General features: G+C 37.3%; 1 long non-coding RNA gene across 1 annotated transcript; it reads right to left on the bottom strand.

Moving 5' to 3' along the window:
- Positions 1-981: 981 nt before the first annotated feature.
- Positions 982-18,472, bottom strand: LOC127493438 (uncharacterized). Its single transcript, XR_007923597.2, has 3 exons — positions 17,788-18,472; positions 13,288-13,454; positions 982-1,939 (listed from the first exon to the last, which is right to left on the bottom strand). It is a non-coding gene; the product is annotated as an uncharacterized lncRNA (long non-coding RNA).
- Positions 18,473-22,012: the final 3,540 nt, after the last annotated feature.

The raw sequence follows: 22,012 nt of genomic DNA, 5'->3' as shown, positions 1-22,012 counted from the left end.
CCTTTCCTCTAAGTGTACTGCTTGTCTAGATATTCAACAGGTTAAGCATACATCAACATTTGCCTTCATACATAATGCATCTCACATCAAAACCGCTGTCTTATCTTGAAAATAATTTAATTGATATGATTTAATTTTATTTATACAATAAATGCATGATTCCTCTTACCTAACCCATACATAGCCAATTCCCAGCAAAGACCCAGCTAAAACAATTACAAAGGCTAGAACAAAATTTGAATAATTGAGTACTTTCATTTTCTAGCCACCAGTAAAATTGAAATCTTGGTCTGGGGCAGATTTTGTGGTGCAGAGAAGTAAGCTGCCTCTTCAAACACCTGCATCCCATATCAAAGTGCTGGTTCAAGTTCTGACTACTCTACTTTCCTTCAAGATCCCTGCTAATTTGCTTGGGAGACAACACATTATGACCCAAGTACTTAGGTCCCTGGCAAGCAATCGGAAACCCAAATAGAGCTCCTGATTCCTGGGTTTGGCCTGACCCAGATCTGGCTATTATAGGCATTTGGATATTGAGCCAACAGATAGAAAATCTATCATCTGTCTCTCCTTCTCTGTCACTCTGTCTTATAAATATATATATATATATATATATATAAATATATATATATATATTGACAGGCAGAGTGGACAGTGAGAGAGAGAGACAGAGAGAAAGGTCTTCCTTTGCCGTTGGTTCACCCTCCAATGGCCGCTGCAGCTGGCACACCGCACTGATCCGATGGCAGGAGCCAGGTGCTTATCCTGGTCTCCCATGGGGTGCAGGGCCCAAGTACTTGGGCCATCCTCCACTGCACTCCCTGGCCACAGCAGAGAGCTGGCCTGGAAGAGGGGCAACCGGGACAGAATCCAGCACCCCGACCGGGACTAGAACCTGGTGTGCCGGCGCCGCAAGGCAGAGGAATAGCCTAGTGAGCCGCGGCACCAGCCTATAAATATATTTAAAAAAAAAAAAAAAACAAATAGCTTTAAAAAATTGAAATATTTTTCATAGAAGTTGCCCTTGCCTGGCTACCTCTGATAAAAGATTTAGCAATAGCACACTTTTACACAGTTAACTAAAGTGTTGACAAAGTGTGTAGGATAACTTTTATCACTCTTTCTCATTTCTTTTGGTGTAATATAATTCAGTAAATATAATGTATCTTCTATAAAGTAGGCTGAAGATAATTTTAACTTTTTTATTAAAGATCCTCTCTTCTAATTTCACTTTTTAGATATAGATTTGACTATTGAATATTACTTTTCAGACTTCTCCATGAGATTAGTATTTTGTTAACTATATTTCTGTTTTCAACTTTTTCTATTAATGCTAATTTTTGATAACATAGCATTAATATTTGAATGTACTATATATTAGATTACTTATACTACTTTTCATCAGATGCTATTTATATAATGCTCCAAATTCAGAATTTTCTGCAACAAATTCTCCATTCATTTGGGCCAGTGGACTCAGTGAAAGAAATGGTCATTTTCTTGTGAAATCTAGGTGATGGAGGATGAAATACTTTTACTGAAGTGAGCTGTGATAAGTTAATCCATCTATCTGATAACCTCTATGCATTGACATGCAGAACCAAGCACTAGATTCATACGCTTTAAAATAGGAACATGCTATGCAAGTAGAACAGTGGGATGCACCTTATTTTGCAGCCACAGATCGGATTCAGAAAAATTCTGTGTTCAATAAATCTTTGTAGGCTTACCAGATTTTTCCTGGTCTGTAAATGTGCTAGAACAACTAGGAATTCTTGAAGGAGTATAAGGGAAAGAGTAAAAGACGCAAGAGACCTGCATTTGAGTCCTGAAGTGGCTATTGGTTAGTGGTGAGAATATTAGCAGGATATTTTTCTTTATATTTCCATCTTGTATTTTAGGAGTTGTAACATTTGTCCTTTCCATTTCGAAGAACTATCTGAAAATCAAAGAGATCATATATATATAACATATTGAAAAATGTATACTTTGCATATATGAAAATCATAGACTTCTGTTTCCATCTACTCACATGAACTAACAAATGACATTAATTGCAAAGGGTGCATTACCTCCAGCTTTGCTGTAATTGTTCAAGTTTGCTTTAGCTATTAAAGATCTTTTGTGTTTCCATAAGAATTTTATGGTTATTTTCTTCTTGTTCTGTGAAGAGCGCCCTTGGAATTTTGATTCAAAATATGTTACAGTACTGTTATAATCAAAACTGCCTGCAACTGGCACAAAAATAGGTATGTAGACCAATGGAACAAATAGAACATCAGAAATTAAATCAGGCATCAAAATTAACTGCTGATAAATAAGCTAAAATCGCTCCCTGGAGAATGACAGGTTCTTCAATAAATGGTGTTGGAAAAATTGGATTTCCACATGCAGAACTTTGAAACAAGTCCCTATCCTTTCACCCTGTAGAAAAATCAACTCAAAATGGATCAAGGATCTAAACCTAAGATCTGAAAGCATCAAATTACTAGAAGAAAACATAGGGGAAATGATGCAAGATAATGATCCAGGTAAAAATTTCTTGGATAAGACTCCAGAAATGCAGGCAATAAAAACAAATGCAGAAATGGAATTACATCAACTAAGAAACTTCTACACAACAAAGGAAACAATTAAAAAAGTAAAGGGACAATCAACAGAATGGAGAAAATATTTCTGACTTTGCATCTGAAAAACATTTAATATCCAGGATATATAAGGAACTTAAGAAACAAAATATACATTATTTCTGTTCCCTTCAAGACAGTCCACAATGTTCTCCACATGGCTCCTCTTTCTCTTTATAGTTGCAAATATATTTATTCTACTGCATATGATCCTGAGATTATCACTTTAACTGGTTCACTAATCCTACCTTTCTAACTTGGGTCTAATTATGTGCAAGGTTTTAGTTCAGACTCAGTACTATGACTGTCCAAAATTTTGGCCATCTCCTATAGAATCAAGAAATCAAGCTTTGGCCTTTTTAACAGGGGCATTAACTATGGATCCACCCTGTTTTTCCAAATATGGGATCTGCAGTGAATAGTTCTGATGGTATTAATATCAATAATTACAAATTATGGTTTATGGTTTAGAATCGATATCACTTTTTTGGTTTCTTACAATATACTCAAGTCAATTTAAAATATAACTAAATATGTTCAAATTTGTATATGCCTTTTGTAACACAACAAAGCAATTAGATTTGAAATGTTGGACACTGAAATGCCCAAGAACAAAAATCCTTAAGGAATTCCACTTCAATAAGCTAAATATAAACAAATAACTTGGTACAGGATGATTGGCAGTTTCTTCAATTTTCACTAGTGTTCAAAGTTTTCAAAGGTTGATTTTAAAAGCTTGGAATAAACATGAATATTAAGAATGATCATAAGTTTTCACTTTATGTAAATGTAAGGGAAGACTGACAGGAACTCTTTTATCTTGATAATTAGTATTCTAATTTATATTTCAGTTTTGTGTCCATACCAGAATTTTAGCATACTTGTGAATTCAGTCACCAATGTGTAGTCATGGCTCCCACCCAGAATATCTTTAGGAATTCTCCAAAGACTTTTAGGAAATAAGATTTGGAAAATATTCTTTGTATTGATCTGGTATATTATTGGATGTTCCTCTATTGGAATTTATTTTTCAATTTTTATTAATATAATGAGAACATATTTCATATATTTCATAGATATAGTTCTGAGAAGATAACTAAACATCTCTCCCTCCCCTTCGACCTCCCCTAATCAACCTCCCTCTCTGCCTTTTTTACATTTTCATTAACTTTTGCAAAGACATAATTTTAATCCACTGTATAATCACAGATTTAATTTCCCACCAACTATTATTTTCAACAAATAAAAAATAGGGAGACATCAGTCCCACAGGAGTATAAACAGGGGCTAAAACATGGGTGCAGGGGCTCAAGCACTTGGTCCATTTTCTACTGCCTTCCCAGGCCATAGCAGAGAGCTGGATCGGAAGAGGAGCATCTGGAACCTGAACCGGCACCCATATGGGTTGCCGGCGCTTCAGACCAGGGCATTAACCCGCTGCACCACAGCACCGGCCCCCCATGTAATTTCCACTATAGTTTTCTCCCTAACTCTTTCGTGAGATTCCACTCTCTCTACCTTTTTATAACTATCTTCCTCTGGCCTGGAACTGTCTAAAACTGGCTGAAGTGTAAAAACCTTATTTATTACATAATTTTCTTAAACATGTTTTGGTCTTGTAAATATTCTTGTTTGAGAATAAATAAATTTTGATATATAAAACAAAAAATACACTACTGAAAGAATACTACAATATCTATTCCAATCCAGGGAGAGCCACATATCTGAAACTCAAGATAAAGAGACAGCAGACAGGTCCATGGACCAAAATAACAAAGAATCACAAATCATTATTCTAGGGTACCACTATTACCTTGACACAGCTCCATGGGTCAACTGTCTTCACCTGGATCAATATACAATGGTTGGTAAACCAGTGTTGTGAAATCCAAACAGAGAATCAGTGTGAGATAAATAACCTAAGCTATGGTTTCTATACTTTCAAGTAGTTAGTGATTAAATACACTTGTGAAAGTAAATTTTGTTGTAGGCAACAGCCACATAAGATTTCAAAAAACATATAAAATAAAATGAGTTTTGGATAAGATCAAAACTTCTGGAATGGAAAATGTGATGGCTAAAGTTAAACCAGAACATTTCCTTTTATTCTTTATCATTTTGAGATTAATGTCTCTTTACTGAGTCTGAAGAAAGTCAGTCCATGGCATAAACTATTTGTATAGTTGCATTATAAGGCTAGGCAAGGGCAGTGAAGGACGCCTTGCTTCTCTGGATTCCAAACACGTAGAAAAGGGCTACATTTGCTGTACTAAATTTGCTGGATTATTTTAAAAAAAGAATAAATTCTTTCTTGGGTCACTCAAAACTTCCAGAGACTTCTGGAACACAGTAGGGTCTCTAACTGGAAATTATAGGTGTTTAAATATTAATGTCTTTTTTTTTTTTTTTTTTTTTTGACAGGTAGAGTTACAGACAGTGAGAGAGAGAGAGACAGAGAAAGGTCTTCCTTCCATTGGTTCACTCCCCAAATGGCTGCCACGGCCGGCACTGTGCTGATCTGAAGCCAGGAGCCAGGTGCTTCCTCCTGGTCTCCCATGGGGGTGCAGGGGCCCAAGCACCCGAGACATCCTCCACTGCCCTCCCGGGCCACAGCAGAGAGCTGGACTGGAAGAGGAGCAACCGGGACTAGAACCCAGTGCCCATATGGGATGCCGGCAACACAGGCAGAGGATTAACCAAGTGAGCCATGGTGCCGGCCCCCAAATACTATTGTCTTAAGGCCATCTCATGATGACTGGCACAAAGTCAAATAAAACAATCATAAACAGATATCTATCAATTCTAGACAAGAAAACAAATCAACTAAGGAGAAGTCAGGTTACCTTCCAAAAACTAATAGAATCCCTAAGTCATAGACTAACATGCTGATGTGTAGAGCAAGCAATCATTGTAAAGTCAATGCATGGCAGTTTTATCCCTTATTATTATATTTCCCTTTGCCAAAGGCTTTATTCTAGAAAGAATTTTCTCAGAAAATCCAATCAGATTATTAGTTCTTTTCGCTTCTTTTGCAGGGCTGTGGGTTATGTTTGGCTTTGTTCCTGTGTGTTATCAGCAGCTGGCCCTCAGGCACAAGCACTTCCATAGTACAGCATAATGAATAGAGACCAGAATAAGCCGGCCCTATATAGTAAAAGTAGTATAAATTTAATTTTTTTTTTTTTTTGCTTCTGGACAACCTATTGTGATGTCACAGTTTAATTCTTAGTACATCTTAAAGAGTAACAATTTTCACTCTTCTCAAACCAATCTACCAGGAGTGCAAAGAACCTAAAGGAAATTAAACCACTTCCCCTGCAGTGTGAGAATAGTATGGCTGAAATCAAAGGGAGCCGTAGATAGAGCTCAATGCTTAGGCAATTATCAACTGCCTATAAACCTTATCCTTACTCAAGGTCATAGTTTTCCATTTGGGGAACCTTTTTTGTTAAACTTCTTTCCAAAAATTGACAAATAACAGAATGTAACTCTAGGGAGAAGCTTTGATCTTGAATGCATCATGCTTATCCAAAGTGAAGACATCAATCAGTTCACTAAGTTGCTTCTATTGACCTCACTGCTGCTCTTTTGAGTGCCCTCAAAATTAGTTCTCCCATAAGAGACAGGAAGTAGACTATTTGTGCAACAATTGGGACTAGAACATTTATCCCAGGAGGTATTTCTTCCTGTAAAGGGAGAATTCTGAAGTCTTGCAAGTTGAAGTGTGTTAGCCTAGTAAAAGCTTTTGATAATTCATATAGCTATGAAACTCATTTAGCCCAGCATTTTCCAAACACATTGACTATTGAATCCTTTCCTATAAAACATGTCTTGGGGAATAATTACAGGCCCTGGAAAATGTTACCATGGAAGATTAGGAGTGCAAATGATGCTCTTCCTTGAAGATATTGAGGGTCACACAATTATTCAGATGTCCTTTAGAGCTATTACGCTTAACTCGATTTCCATTCTCTGGTCCCTAAAGCCACCCACCAGGGCTCACTAGCACATTATGGCTTGGGAAGCAAGCCAAAATGTGAACTGACCAGGTATGGATAAAACTGAAGGTACATAATTTCAGCGTCATGTCTCAGAACGTGACAGATGCAGAATATGGAATTTGAGAATACTATCAATGCTTTTTCATTGAGAAATTGAGACAAAAAGAATATGTGCTCAAATTTAAGTTTTGTGTCTCACAACTGGAGTCCACATTAGGGTTCTGTCTAACACATGAACAGACAAGGTAATTTAGAAAAAGAAGAAAGAGGAGTAGATAGAGAAATTTAAAAAAAAGAAAGGTATGAAAAAATAAATAATCAAGGAGAAAAGAAAAAGGGTAACACAAAATAAGCCCACTAAGAAAGCCTTAATCATCTTGAACTTAGAAATTCAATGTAGACATTTGGTCATTATATACTCAGAGCATTTGAAAACAGAAAGTTTTAATTTCCCAGGGTTTTCTAGGTTTTTTCATCTTGTGAGAACTCAGTTGTGAAGTTCATTAATACAACTGAAGCTTTATAAAACTTGATACTGGGGACTGGCATTGTGACACAGCATCTAAATCCACCATCTACAATGCCAGCATCCCACATGGGTGCTGGTTCAAGACCCAGCTGCTCCATTTCCTGTCCAGAACCCTGCTAATGTGCCTGGGAAAGCAGCAGAAGATAGTTCAAGTTCTTGAGCCCCTGCATTTACATGGGAGACCCAAAAGAAGTTCCTGGCTTGTAACTTTGGCCTGGCCCAGCCCTGGTCATTGTGCTCTCTTGGGGAGTGAACCAGTAGATGGAAGATCTCGCTCTTTCTCAAACTCTTTCTGTTCCTCTCTCTGTGTAACTCTGACTTTCAAATAAATAAACAAATCCTTTTTAAAAAAGAAATGAAGAAAGCACTTCTACATTAAAGCAATAGTTATGCAATAAGAAGGTTAATTTTTAAGTGGGATCAGATTAACAAGAGTAGCTTGAAGAAAGGGTTTTTACTCAGAATCATATAGTTCTAGCAGGTACTGTCCGGATATTTGCATTTCATCTACAGAGTTAGACATCACATCTAGAGATGAGTAACACCAAAATATTACACAAGACTTCTAAATCACTTAGGACCAAATAGCACCTTCACTATGGTAAACAGATAAAGCTATGTATGTTGAGAGTTAAATTGCATGTCATTTGAGAAATTATTTCTGCTGTCTTACACTGTGCTTCTTTCATTCATGGATCCTGACCTTGTCCTTAGTCAGTAAAGGCTGACTCATAGGGGTTTCCACAACACAAGGTCGATAACTATTATATTCCTACATGCTCATTTTGACACCTACAAAAGTGTCTCTTTCATCATCATGCTCCTAATTCACCATAATGTCTCTCAATTCTTAATCCAATACAGTTAAAATTTCTGTTAGTTTTATCTTCAAAATACATTTTTCATTCCATGAAATGGTTGCCTCTTATCATTACTATATCTATAGTGCAAGTCACAAACATCTGTCTCTTGAATTTTTGCTGTAACTTCCCAATAATATCTCTCATCCTTGTTTTTCTCACCATTCTTATTCTGAGTCCAAGCTGTATAAAACACAATCAAATTGTGTTTTCATATTAAGTCATATCTCTTCACTTTCAAATGCATTCCTGTTGTGATGAGAGTAACATAAAACCCATTGTTACAGTCAGGAATTCTCTGCATTGCCTGAATTGTGTCTACTTTTTCAAATCCAAAGCCACACTCTCCCACTTGTTCACTACACACTAGCCACATTGGCTTTTACTCTGTCCCTGGAACACATCAGGTTCATTCTCCTCGAAAGTAATGGTCATGTGATCCCACAGCCTGGATTGATTTTATGTGCGAATCTCCTGTTGGTTGCTTTCTCATTTTTCAGGTCCTAGTTCAAAATATCTCCCCAGAGAAGCTTGCTCTGATCATCACTACACCCATTCCCACCCATGACTTTCCGACACTGTCTCCTTTGCTTGTTTATTGTGAGACCACTCAGTTGGAATGTAAGTCCCATGAGAGTAGGAATCTTATCAGCTAATGAACTAAGGTGCTATCCAGAATAGTGATTGACACAATGAGGCATTCAAAAAATGTTTCTCACATAAATAGATGAATGAAAAATGTCATTTTTACTGCAGCTTGCTTTGATCAAATCTTGCCACAGAAGAATTCTAAGCCAGCCATGACCTGCTAACAGGATAGTTGGTGCTGGCAGGGTGCTTGGCAAGACTGAAGACTCCATAGAAACCTGTGTGTCAACGATATGCTCCAGGTTGTCAAGTGAATTGGCTATTGCAGGGGCAAAGGGAATAATTAATGAAGTCAGTTACAGAAGGGCTTTCAAGAATACTTTAGGTTTTACGCAGATTTATATTCTCTTTATATAATTCTCTATTATGCTGGGTCCTATTTTACTTTCCATTTTGCAAGTGACTTAAATCATCACAATCTCAACAGACACTCCCCAAAAATGTCTTGCCATTGGCACCACTAATATTCCTTCCATTTTTTAGAAGAAACGGAGATTCTGAGACTTAAGAAATTATTCTGAGGTCATATAATTTAGGAGTCACTTCCAAGTTTTCTTGATTCTGAAACATGAGAACTTAATTGGTATACGCATTTCACAACAATAAATTTAATCTTGGGGCAAGTGTTTAATATAGTGCTTAAAACACCGGTTAAGATTTCCATGTCTCAGTGTTAACACAAGTATTGTGGTCTAGTGAGTAGAGTGACTGCCTGCGATGCTGGCATACCAACATCCTTGTACAAGCTGTTCTACTTCCAATCCAGCTCCTTGTTAAAGGCTTGGGAAAAGCAAAATATACTCCAGGTGATTCGGCCCGGGAAACCCACTTGGGAGACCTGGAAGTAGCTTCTGGCTCTGGATTTCCATCCGGTTCACCCCTAGCCATTCTAGTCACTTGGGGAGTAAGTCAGTGGTTCTAAGATTTCTCTCTTTCTGTGACTGACTTTCCATTCAATAAATAAATCTTAATAAATAAAAAAGACCCATGTCACATGTTGGAGAGCCTGAGTTCAAGTCCAGGGTCCAATTCCAGCTTTTGTTAATACAGACCTTTGGGGGAAGTAAGTGGTGACTTAGTAGTTGGGTCCATGCCATCCATGTAGGAGACCATAATTGAGTATTAAGCTTATGACTTCAAGCTGGCCCAGCCCTAGCTACTGCACATATTTGGGAGAGTGAACCAGCAGATGTGCTCTCTCTTCCTCTGCTATTTCTGTCTTATTGTCTGCAACCACTCCCCCATCTCTCTACCTCTCAAAGAATAACATTAAAAATTTTTAAATGCGAACAAATCAAAGAAACATATGTACTAAAGAAAAATAAATTCTTTGAAATTAACCTCAAGGAATTATTTTAACATTATTTAGTATTTATTTATTATTTAATATTATTTATTATTAATATTATTTAATAGATATAGAATATAGAAAGACACTTTGTCATGATTCTTGGCTAAAATTACTTGGCTTAACGAATCAGAACTGTATACAAGTATTATACAGTACGTACTTATTACGATAATGATATATGGCCACTATTCAAATTATAGTTGTCCAGATAAAAATAAGGTTTCAATGGCTGGTAAAGTTTTCAAGGTGAATTTATTTTATAACTTGAGCCAGTTTCACACTGGTTAAGGGTCGGGAGTATGACACTTCTGAACTGTGTTATCCAGACACCAGTCACTTAACATCTAATGACATGCATCTCAAGTTCCCATTTAACATCTTATGAAAGACTATATGCTTTCCAAACATTTGTGAACTATTGAAGGTTTTACATGTTCTACCTCCAGCTAAGAATCCCTATGTCCTTAATTCTCTGCCGTCGTTTTTGGGACAGTCTCTTTTCCTTCATTCTGACACCTGACAAAACCTGGGACTTTCTGTCTTGTCCTGACTCTCCTCTATCAACCCATCAACATAAAACTAATCACAGAGACAAGTCTGATAAAGAATTTTTACTTAAGTTTTATGAATCATGGAGAATATGTATTGTTGTACCATAGAGAAAACAAATTTAAATCATATACAATGGATTCTTGTTTATCAAAGTAGTTGCATGCTATAAAATCGATACAAACACAGAATTAGCAATGTTGAAACATTGCTTCTAGGGTGAAGAAAAAGGTCAATCTGCTCCAGGTTTCTGGTCACAACATTTCATTATCTAATTAGTATATTACCTTGCTTTATTTTTGCTTTTATTAAAAGATGTTTTAATATCTGTCTGATTCTTTATCATGCAACTACCAACCAACAGCGCTGTAACTCATGGCTGATTTAAACATATCTAATACAAATATTTTCTTTAAAGGATGAATTGTGTAACCATTTTGCACTTAGAAACACTAGTCAGAACTTCAGCACCATGCTTGGGAGCCATTTTAAACAGCGAAATTACTGCTAAAAAGAAAAATATATATAAACAATGTGGTTCTAAATAGTCTTCTAAAAAGACACTTGTTTACAAAACAAAGACTGAAAGACTGAAACAAGAATGCAAATGATTACCTTGTTCAGTTATTTCAAGCCAATCGAATGACAATTATTTTGCCACTCAGACTAGGATCAATTGCAAAAACAACATTAATACCCAGCTTGAAATTCTAAATTTTAGCATGTCAGCAAATTTACAAATCAGAATACCCCTTACTAAAGTTTCAACTTCACTATATATTCCCAAACTAAAATTGCCAACAGCAGTTTATTGTTGGCTTCCTCATGTCCATTTCCATGAGCCTTAACTCTACCCACATCATTGGTTTTTGTCATTTATTTTCATTCTCCAAAACTTTGGTAAATAAACTTCCTTTTAGTATACATTACCCAGCCTCAGGTATTTTGTTATAACAACAGAAAACCTAATATCAATACTTGATATTTAGTGAAAGTCTAATTAACTTACATATACACTTAATAATATAAACATATACATATAAGCTAATTTCTATGCATAAGTATCTGTATATGTATGTACTCATTTTTTTTTATTTTTTAAAAATTAAGAAAGGGGCTGGTGCTGTGGCATAGTGGATAAAGCCACCCCTGCAGTGCTGGCATCCCATATGGGTGCCGGTTCAAGTCTTGGCTGCTCCACTTCTGATCCAGCTTTCTGCTATGGCCTGGGAAAGCAATAGAGGATGGACCAAGTCCCTGGGCCTCTGCACCTGTGTGGAAGACCTGGAAGAAGCTCCTGGCTTTGAATTGACTCAGCTCTCACCATTGCAGCCATCTGGGGAGTGAACCAGAGGATGGAAGACCTCTCTCTGTCTCCCTCTCCCTCATTCTCTTTCTCTCTATGCCTTTGCCTCTCTGTAACTCTGCCTTTCAGATAAAATAAATAAATATTTTAAAAAACAAAAAATTAAGAAAATAATAAGTTAATCAGTATGCAAGACAAAGAAAGGAAGACCGCTATTTAACAATTTAAGGTCTCCTATATGGCATTGTAATTTACATTTAATTATTTTTCATGTTTGCTTCCAGATGATTCAAGAGAAGTCAAGAAGTTTAACCCAGGGCCAGCACTGTGGCAGAGTGGGCTATGTGTCCACCTCTGGTGCCAGCATCCAATATGGATTCCGGTTTGTGCCTAGCTGCTCTTCTTCTGATCCCGCTCTCAGATATGGCCTGGGAAAACAGTAGAAGATGGTCCAAGTCCTTGGACTCCTGCACCAGCATGAGAGATCCCAAGAAGTTCCTGACTCCTGGCTTCAAATTGGCCCAGTTCCAGCTGTTGTGGCCATTTGGAGAGTGAGTCAGGGGATGGAAGACCTTTCTCTCTGGCTCTCCCTCTCTCTGTCTGTAACTCTATTTCTCAAATAAATAAATAAATCTTTAAAAATATAGTAAAATCTTTAAGTAATCAGATAAACTGTGAAAAACTGATTATGCTACTATTAAAAACTACGCCTTGATTCATTTACCAGAGAAAGGCTGTGGAAAGTATGCAAGGTGCTATTTTGAAAATATTGTAGTAAAGAAACTGATTTGCTGATGCCGATTCAGTAGTGCATGAGGAAATACAAAAGGAGAGAAAGAGCTGGAGATAGAGAAAAGATCTTAATATTAGACCATGAGTCGATGGCAATTTAGAGGGTGGAGAAAGAAAATCATCACTATGCCTGTGTTCTGGCTGTCAATTAGAATGCAATGTTCATTTATACTTTGATTCTCAGTATCTCTGACAACTTTCCTTCGGAACAGCTTTGTGGAAAATTTTCCAAACTTGGCAATATTTTATTACTAGTTTATCAAATACCTAACATCAATGCATTAACATTATTTGACTAGATGAGGTATGTACCAACATGGACCGTTAACATTCTCCCTCCTACAATTGGAGTGATAAGAGATAAATTCTGGTTTATCCTGGTTAACTTGAATTGACAGCATCTAAATTTCACAACTGTAATGAAAACTATCATCTTACATATGCTCAGAGAACCAGAAAATGAAAAATCAGGCAGAGTTAAAGGAAACACCAGCACAAGAGACCACGAATGCTACCAAAAGAAACGTGAATCCCATGGGTCCCTTGGAGCTGCCATTTCATGCCTCCTTCCTTCAAGGGTCTCAGGTGTGCTCTCTTTTTTTGATTTCTTTGGAATTCACTCACCTTTTTCTTGTAGTGGTTTATTATTTTATACGCAATTAACTATGCATCACTGGGATGAAAACTCCAGTTTTTTCATCATTTGTTAGTTTCCTGGGGAATAAAACTGAACTACTGCTGTGTAGCCAGTAGCAACAGATTTCTTTGACCTCGTATACAAGTTATAAGACCTGCAATGATGAAAATAAGATAAATAAATGACGGGACCATAATATTTTTTACTTTTATTTAATAAATGTAAATTTCCACAGTACAGCTTATGGATTATAATGGCTTTTCCCCCCGCATAACTTCCCTCCCACCCACAAGGAACCATAATATTTCAATCATATAAGGAAGACCATTCCTGACCATAAATGATCAAGCTTAAATACATTGTTTCTTCTCCATTTTAATGAAAATATATGTAAAACAGCACTAATAAACTTTGGTCAGCATTTTATCTCAAGTTTATTTACTACAAGTAAAACCACTTCTTATGTGTCAGAGTTATGTTTCTATGTTCTTTTCTAAGTCTACACAACTTGGTTCTCAACCTCCTGCCAGAGGCTAGAATATCTGAAAGATCTTAACAAAGGACCATCAGGTTCTGTCACTTCACACTCACGGTCAACTTAATGAGCTTGAGTTGTCATCATGTTTTTGTTACACATAAACCTTAAGTTCTATTTATCATCATTTTGTTCAGTGACATTTTTAAGGTTTCCTTAATTTGTATTAGGTATGACACACTTGCCCTAGAAAGTTTTATCTTCATAAAACTTGGGAGCTGGTGTGTAAAATGTTTAAATCATGTTTCACATCAGATATGTTTATTGATTTATTTGTACTACCAGCCTTGGGGGAAAATTTCCAAAGGTAATGTTTGCATGAGGCACTATCCCTCCCTTTAAGAACCCAGCAACTTACAAGAGAAGGTACAATATAAACACAATATAAACTAAGAAAGCTAGAAACTATAAGAACCTTAAGAGAGAGAGCTCAGAAAATCAAGATATTACTCCTTATGGATAAGCAAAATAAGAGATATTTGAGAAAGGATAAAGTTTAAATTATGCTAAAGAGCATAAAGGTAAAAGTTGAAAAAATATGCAAGGTATTTTCTTGGCATTTTTTTTTTATTTTTGACAGGCAGAGTTACACAGTGAGAGAGAGATGGAGAGAAAGGTCCTCCTTTTCCGTTGGTTCACCCTCCAAGTGGCCGCCACGGCTGGCACGCTGTGCCAATCTGAAGCCAGGAGCCAGGTGCTTCCTCCTTGTCTCCCATGCAGGTGCAGAGCCCAAGCACTTGGGCCATTCTCCACTGCCTTTCTGGGCCACAGCAGAGAGCTGACCTGGAAGAGGAGCAACTGGGACAGAATCCAGCGCCCCAACGGGGACTAGAACCTGGTGTGCTGGCGCCGCAAGCGGAGGATTATCCTAGTGAGCCGTGGTGCCGGCCTATTTTCTTGGCGTTATTAAAATAAAAAATAATTTGTTTTTACTCTAAATTATACACATTATCTTGCCCTTACTGATAGTTTGTTATTTTAGTAGTCTTATGTTTTCATCAGCAAATTTAATATTATTTAAACCCTTTTATCATACCCTTCCCTGATTTAATCAAAAGCCCTTTTTATCCATGAAAAGACAAAGCAGGCCCTAACAGTCAACACAGCTAACCTTTTTACTAGGACTTGTATGACCTGTTGCTAGGGCTTCTTCTTCCCTGATAATTTTGCTGAATAAATCAGGACATGTTCTTCATATAACCTGGTCATGAGGTTATGAGTAAGCCCCAATGTAAAGAACCCTGTCAAGAATTAAAACATATTTAGCAGAGAAAGGGATCAAGGAAACACATGACTTCCACTGAAGGACATTTCATAGAACAAAGTAGGAAGGGGAAAAAAATACCTAAGGACAAGAAAAATGCAACTAACCTGTGATTTCATGTGTATATGGCTTCCAAGAGATAAAATTATCCTACTAGAAATTTTCAAGTTTGCAGTGAATACCAGCAGGAAATCCAAGAAGGAAGATGGCTGAATCCCCAAGTTTAAATTATGTGAAATTAAATTTTGCTTGCCTTATGAAATTTGTGACATTTGAGAGGGACCGGAAGAATGAGAAGTTTCCTCCAATTTGAAGCAAATTTTGCATTAGTTCATACATAACTCATGGAATAGACAGCATAGGATTAAGTTATGCAATTCTCTATCCAAGTAAGAAAAATACAGGAAACTGTTATTTAGTCCACATTTTTCTATTCTTATGTCATGCTGTTTGAAGGAGGAGAAACATCATACATATGGATGAATTTTGTTAGCCAGAGAGTCTTCCCTTATAGACACTCAATCCACATCCCTTCTAGCTGAGGGAGAAATATGAGAGCCTTTCTCACCAATGTGTACTTCCTGGGGACAAACTGATGTAAATCTGCAAGCTAGATACAGAGAAATGATAAGAGAAGAATAAATTTTTTAACCTAGAAGAAATAAGGATTTTTTTTCCCCCAGTAACTAGGGAAGACCAGAACCCTCGACCTCAGCTGCCAAGTTCACAATGCTCAAGATGAACCACAGCCTCAAAGGCTTCATCTCTGCAACTCTGGGATTCTCGTCCAATCATGCAACGCAAGCTTGTTCCCACAGCTCCTCATATAAAGACAGCCAGCAAAAAGGGCAAGAAGCGGCTGATGGGGCCGGCGCTTTGGTGCAGCAGGTTAACGCCCTGGCCTGAAGTGCTCGCAACCCATATGGGCATTGGTTCTAGTCCCGGCTGTCCTCTTCTGATTCAGTTCTCTGCTGTGGCCTGGGATAGCAGTGGAGGATGACCCGAGTACTTGGGCCCGTGCACCCACGGGGGAGACCCGGAGGAAGATCCTGGCTCTTGCCTTCGGATCGGCGCAGCTCCGGCAGTTGTGGCCATCCAGGGAGTGAACGAGCAGATGGAAGACCTCTCTTTTTCTCTGTCTCTACCCCCTCTGTAACTCTATCTTTCAAAAAAACCAACTGATGTCCAGTCCAGAAGCCAGGAGTCAAGACATGCTTCTGAAAGAAGGAACACTGTTTCTAGTTCACCCCAAAGCATAATTTTCTCATAGACCATTGTCTTGACATACCTCATCTCTTCCTTTGAGGTGTTTTTAACTAATTTTTACAGAGGCACAACATGGACTAAGGTTGGCTTAGAGCAAAATATCAAAGAAAACTATCTAACTTCTCCTATTAAGGGAAAAGCAGTAATTAAATATGACTGAAAGTAATATAATGTCTTTAAGATTTATGGCACATCAAGTACTCTGTTTTTGTGAAATCTCATTAAAACTTTGCATAAACATTATAAGATAGATGCCACAAAAAAGAATCCTAAAAACCTTTTACCTATAGGGCTCTGTAAATTAATTGACACTCTCTACCCTCTCAATTATATACTCCAATGCTCCTCACATAATGAAAACATAGCCACTAGGCTACTTATCAGTGCTAAAGAGTACTGAAGAATGTTAGTTTTTCAGTCCAAAGTTTAAGTTCAATGGCACCAAGAATCATCGTGTCCAATCTTAAACCTTTAGATTCTGATATCATATCATTTACTTAATTATTCACAAGCAAAAAAGAAAAATTCCTAAAGAGAGTTGTTTTCTATAAACATTAAGTAGAATATTTCCAGAGTCTAAGAATGATCAATAAATAAAAAGAATTTCTGTTGAGTTTATGATTGGCAGCCGTAATAAAAATTGGCAGAATGTAGACAGACTGCTTCACAAATGGCTAACTTCTCACTCTTCTTAAAGAAACAACGATGGAGAATCATACACTACACAGAATTGGGGTGGTTTATGCAAGACCACAAGGTAATCCAATTCATAAACTTACACTAAATTAAATATTTTCAAATATGGAATATAATATTTTAAATTAGCCAGTGAATATATGTCGAAGTCAAAATGTCTACATGTACAACACTTTTACAACTGCTCACTTGTACTTTTGAAGAGAACTTCTGATTTATTAACAATGTAGAGATGTTCAAAATGGGTGAGCTTCTTAGAGTTGTAAAAAGCTCATTGCTGAAACATGACAGAGCCGTGATTGGAACCTAGGTTCTTCACTCTATTTCCTGCCCTGAGATGCCTTGTGAGGCCATGATGAACTGATCTCTGTGCAGAAGTGCAGCTTCGTCTAACACCAACATCCACTCATGTTCTGAACTGTGGCCATGACAATCCACCTTGAGTTTCCAAAAATGCCCTCATTCTCTCATTCCCTGAATGCTAAGACCTTGAAATTTCAACCTGTTAAAAGTATTCTTTCCTTCCATATTATCTGACAAGCATTTAATTTACAGCATTCAAGACTCACAACAGATGACATATCTTCTAGCAGGTGTACGTGAATAGGACTTCCCTCTCCCTCATGTTATAAGCCCTTTTAATACCACCTTTACATAGGCTTTTTTACTTCTCATAATATTGGCTATTGTCTATTTACTTATGCTCCCATCTCAACTATAACATACATTTTTAATGTTCTGGGAATGTGTTTCTCATCATTGTAGATGTTTCATCAAAGAGTGCCTGCCACATAATTGGTGATCAATGCAGAATTTCTGAAGGAAACCAGGAAATAATACATTGTTAGAGGAGTTTAATCAGTGTTTTCTAGAGATAAGAGAATTATCTGTCACCAACAGATTACAAAGTAAATTAGTGCCGTGCTGGTACCAAGACACAACTTTATACCCAGTTCCTAGATCTTAAATATTTTACACGGGGCTGGCACTGTGACACAGTGGGTTAAGCTATCACCTATAGCACAGGCATCTCATATGGGGAACGGTTCGTGTCCTACTGCTCTACTTCTGCTAATGAGCCTGGGAAAACAGCAGAGATGGAACAAGTATTTGGCCCCTGCACCCATGTGTGGGACCTGAATGAAGCTCCTGGGTCCTGGCTTAAGCCTGACCCAGCCCTGGCCATTGTGAATGTTTGATGAGTAAACCAACAGATGGAAGATCTCTCTCCTTCTCTGTGCCCCGACCTCACTCTCTGTAACTCTGCCTTTCAAATTAACAAATAAATCAAAAAAAAATAAGATCTGACATATTTCAAGATTGCTATTTAGCATTTTGGAATCTATTTTTGTCCTCCAATGATTAATACACTTAAAATTTTGAGAAAAACGTGCTGGAAAATGAGCTAACACACTCATAGATTAACTTATACACACCAAGTATTCTAAAATTTCAATTTTACTACATGAATTGCCTTATTTCAGGCTCAAACAATTAAAAATGTATAATTATTCAATCATAGACTAGGGTGAAATTTACCTTGTAAACATGAGAAAGTCAAGTTTTTAAAGACAAAGTAGAGTAAGAAAAGAAATCACAGGAGCAATATTTATCTGATTTAAAATAATTATTTAAAGCTCTTAGGCTCATTTTCTGCATAATAGTAATCAATGCTATAATAGTAATTCATTGTCTTCTGTTTCTTAAAACAAGTTCCTTAGCAGGTTTTCTTTGTTAACCTAGATTAGGTTACCTGAAAGTAATGAAGTTCATTTTCAAAAGTATAATTTAAACTTTTAGTTAACTCAAACTATTGTTGCCTAGACTTCAATAAGTTCTTAATCTTTTCCTGAAATATACATGAATGTTAGTCCTTCATCTGAACTTTCATAACTCATCAAGGAGCAATTACTGAGAGTCTACTAAGAATAAACAAATGCAATCCATCTTCTTATGGAGCTTACATTCCACTGCAGACAACAATACCAAAAAATGGGGTGTTTAAATTTGTGGGCCTAGTGGGAGATCTTTACACCACTGGGTGTTCTCTCAGAAGAAAAGAGTATGGGAGGGAGGAAGGGAATGCCATTAGGTTCTTAGATTTGTATCTTTAAATCATATTGTGTTTCTTGAAAATTAATCAAAATTACAGAAAAAATGAAAAAAGGTAACTCTCAAGAGAGGATTGGGGCCGGCGCCGTGGCTCAATAGGCTAATCCTCCACCTAGCAGTGCCGGCACACTGGGTTCTAGTCCCGGTCGGGGCGCCGGATTCTGTCCCGGTTGCCCCCCTTCCAGGCCAGCTCTCTGCTATGGCCCAGGAGCACAGTGGAGGATGGCCCAAGTGCTTGGGCCCTGCACCCCATGGGAGACCAGGAGAAGCACCTGGCTCCTGCCTTCGGATCAGTGCAGTGTGCCGACCGCAGCGCACTGGCCGTGGCAGCCATTGGAGGGTCAACCAACGGCAAAAGGAAGACCTTTCTCTCTGTCTCTCTCTCTCACTGTCCACTCTGCCTGTAAAAAAAAAAAAAAAAAAAAAAAAAAAAAGAGAGAGAGAGAGAGAGAGGATTGGGTATAGATATGAGTTAGCCCAGTCTTTCTATCTGCTTCCTGGCTCCATCCACCTGCATTCCAACTTCTGCAATTGCCATTATCATCAAAGGCCAAAAGAAGCTGCCCAATCTTGGACCCGAGCCTCCAAAATTGTGAGCTAAATAAACTTTACTCTTTATAAGGTTTTCTTTCTCTATTATTTCCTTGAAGTTATTAAAAGTTAACTAGCAATCAGGGCAAAATGAAAAGTTAAAAGTGTTATGATGAAAACAAGAATATGATGTGCCATGGAATTATTTCAGGTTGAATTAATTGGAAATCTTTTTTCTGAAGGAGAGACATTTAAATCAAAACCCAATATTAAGGAGACACCATCATGGTAAAATTAAAGAAAATCAGGCAAAGAATTGAGCTAGTCCAGGGCCCTAAGTAGCTGAGTACAAGCCACCACAAAATGATATAAGGTCAGAGAAATACATAAGGATTTGATCATATAGAGTTTTATAAGTTGAGTTAATTCTTGTTTTAAAAATTATTTTTTATTTTTATTTATTTGAGAGGCGGAGATACTGAAAGACAGATAGAGACAGAGAGCCACAGAGAGAAATCTACTGATCCATTCCCCCAGATACCCACTAGTTTAGGCTAGGTAGGCTAGATCAAAGCTGGGATCTGGGAACTCAATCCAAGTCTCCCATGTGGATGGCAGAGACCTAATTACAATGCATGCTCCTATTTCTTTATTTTTTAAAATTACTTTATATATTATTTCTTGGGGTGGTGAGAGAGATGCATTTTATTCTAAAAGCAATCATGCATATTTGGAGATTTTTAGGAAGTTGAGTGATAGACTGCAACTTCAAAATTTCTGGCTTACTATACAGTGACTGGTTTAATAGGGGCAAGAAGAGGAACAGAAAGGAGACACTGGAATTAGTTAAGAAGTCATTTCATATATCAATGTAAAACTAGATGTTTATCACTAGAAATCAAAAGAGTGGATAATTTAGGTCAGTTTGATTGGAAATTCTATAGAACTTAGTGATGTTCCGTAAAATATGTTGAAGAAATAGAGGAACATGAAAGCCCATGTTTTGGGGCTGAGATATTAAATGTAAATGGCATTCATGTAGATAACAAGTGAACAATTAAGCTGATGTTGAAGATTAAGAACTCTGCTTTGAATGTTTAATAATTGAGATGTTTATTCCAAATGGGTATGCCACATTGAATTGGGATGAAGAACCTGAATTTTAGAAGCAAAAGAAAACAGATTAAAATAAAGGTTTAGAATTCATCAGGAATGTGGATAAGTCTCTCCCAATACTACATTTGAGAGTGAGTTACTGAAGGGATTGTAGTGCTAATGGCAACAGTCCCAGATCTGCAGGGCAAAAACAGTACTGCCTCCACTACCTATAGGTAGTGATACCAGGCTGTCTCTCCCCTCCTCCCAACTGGAGCTGCAGCTGCCTGGGAGCAGCTATATTGTTTGTTTACATACTCCAATGTAAGCATGGGGTTACCACATTTGCTTCCTGTGCACATGTCCATCAATTGTGGGGGGCCAATTCAAAACACACCTCACTCAGGATCACATTTCAGAGTGAATTCCTCCCCTGACTATGCAAGCTGTACAACAAGGAGAAGTCCAAAATATTGAAAAATCGAGCTTGTTTCATGACCTAGTGAGAAGTAAGCACAGCCCCAGTAAACGGGGCTTAGTGCACTAGAGCTCTCATAAGCACCCCCATCATGATCTAGAAGTGAGCAGGACTCCAGGAGGCAGGGCTGCGTGCTTCCTCCTGCAATGCACAGACACATAACAGCTCATAGCAGAGGGAAATCTCACCATAAGCACAAAAACATATATCAAAGAGAAAAGCAATGAGAAAGGTCAAAAAACAAAGGAAAAACCCTAAATAAGAATAAGAAGACACTATGGAACAAAGGAACACTACAACTCTTCAATAACAGAAGCTGAAGAAGAAGAAATCAAGGATATGCCAGAAGCAGAATTCAAAAAATTAATTATCAGATTACTTTGAAGTAAGTAGAAACAAATTCATGATCTAAATGAAAAGTGATCCCAAGAAATTGAGATATTAAAGATAAGTCAGAATGAAATACTAGAAATGAAGAATTCAATAGATCAAATAAAAAAATGCAGTAGAAACCCTTAGCAAAAGGATAGGTGAGACGGAAGAAAGAATAGCAGAACTAGAAGGCAAATTTCTGGAAATAAGACAATCAGACCAAATAAAAGAAATTAGAAAACTAAAAAACACAGTTGGAGATCTGCAAGATTCTATCAAATGACCCAATATATAGATCACAGGAATTCCAGAAGGAATTCTCTATGATGAGAATTACAAAACATTAAAGCAACAAAAAAAATG

This window comes from Oryctolagus cuniculus, chromosome 7 (assembly GCF_964237555.1).
Source record: "Oryctolagus cuniculus chromosome 7, mOryCun1.1, whole genome shotgun sequence".
Taxonomy (NCBI): domain Eukaryota; kingdom Metazoa; phylum Chordata; class Mammalia; order Lagomorpha; family Leporidae; genus Oryctolagus; species Oryctolagus cuniculus.
This window is presented reverse-complemented; position numbering and strand designations above follow the sequence as displayed.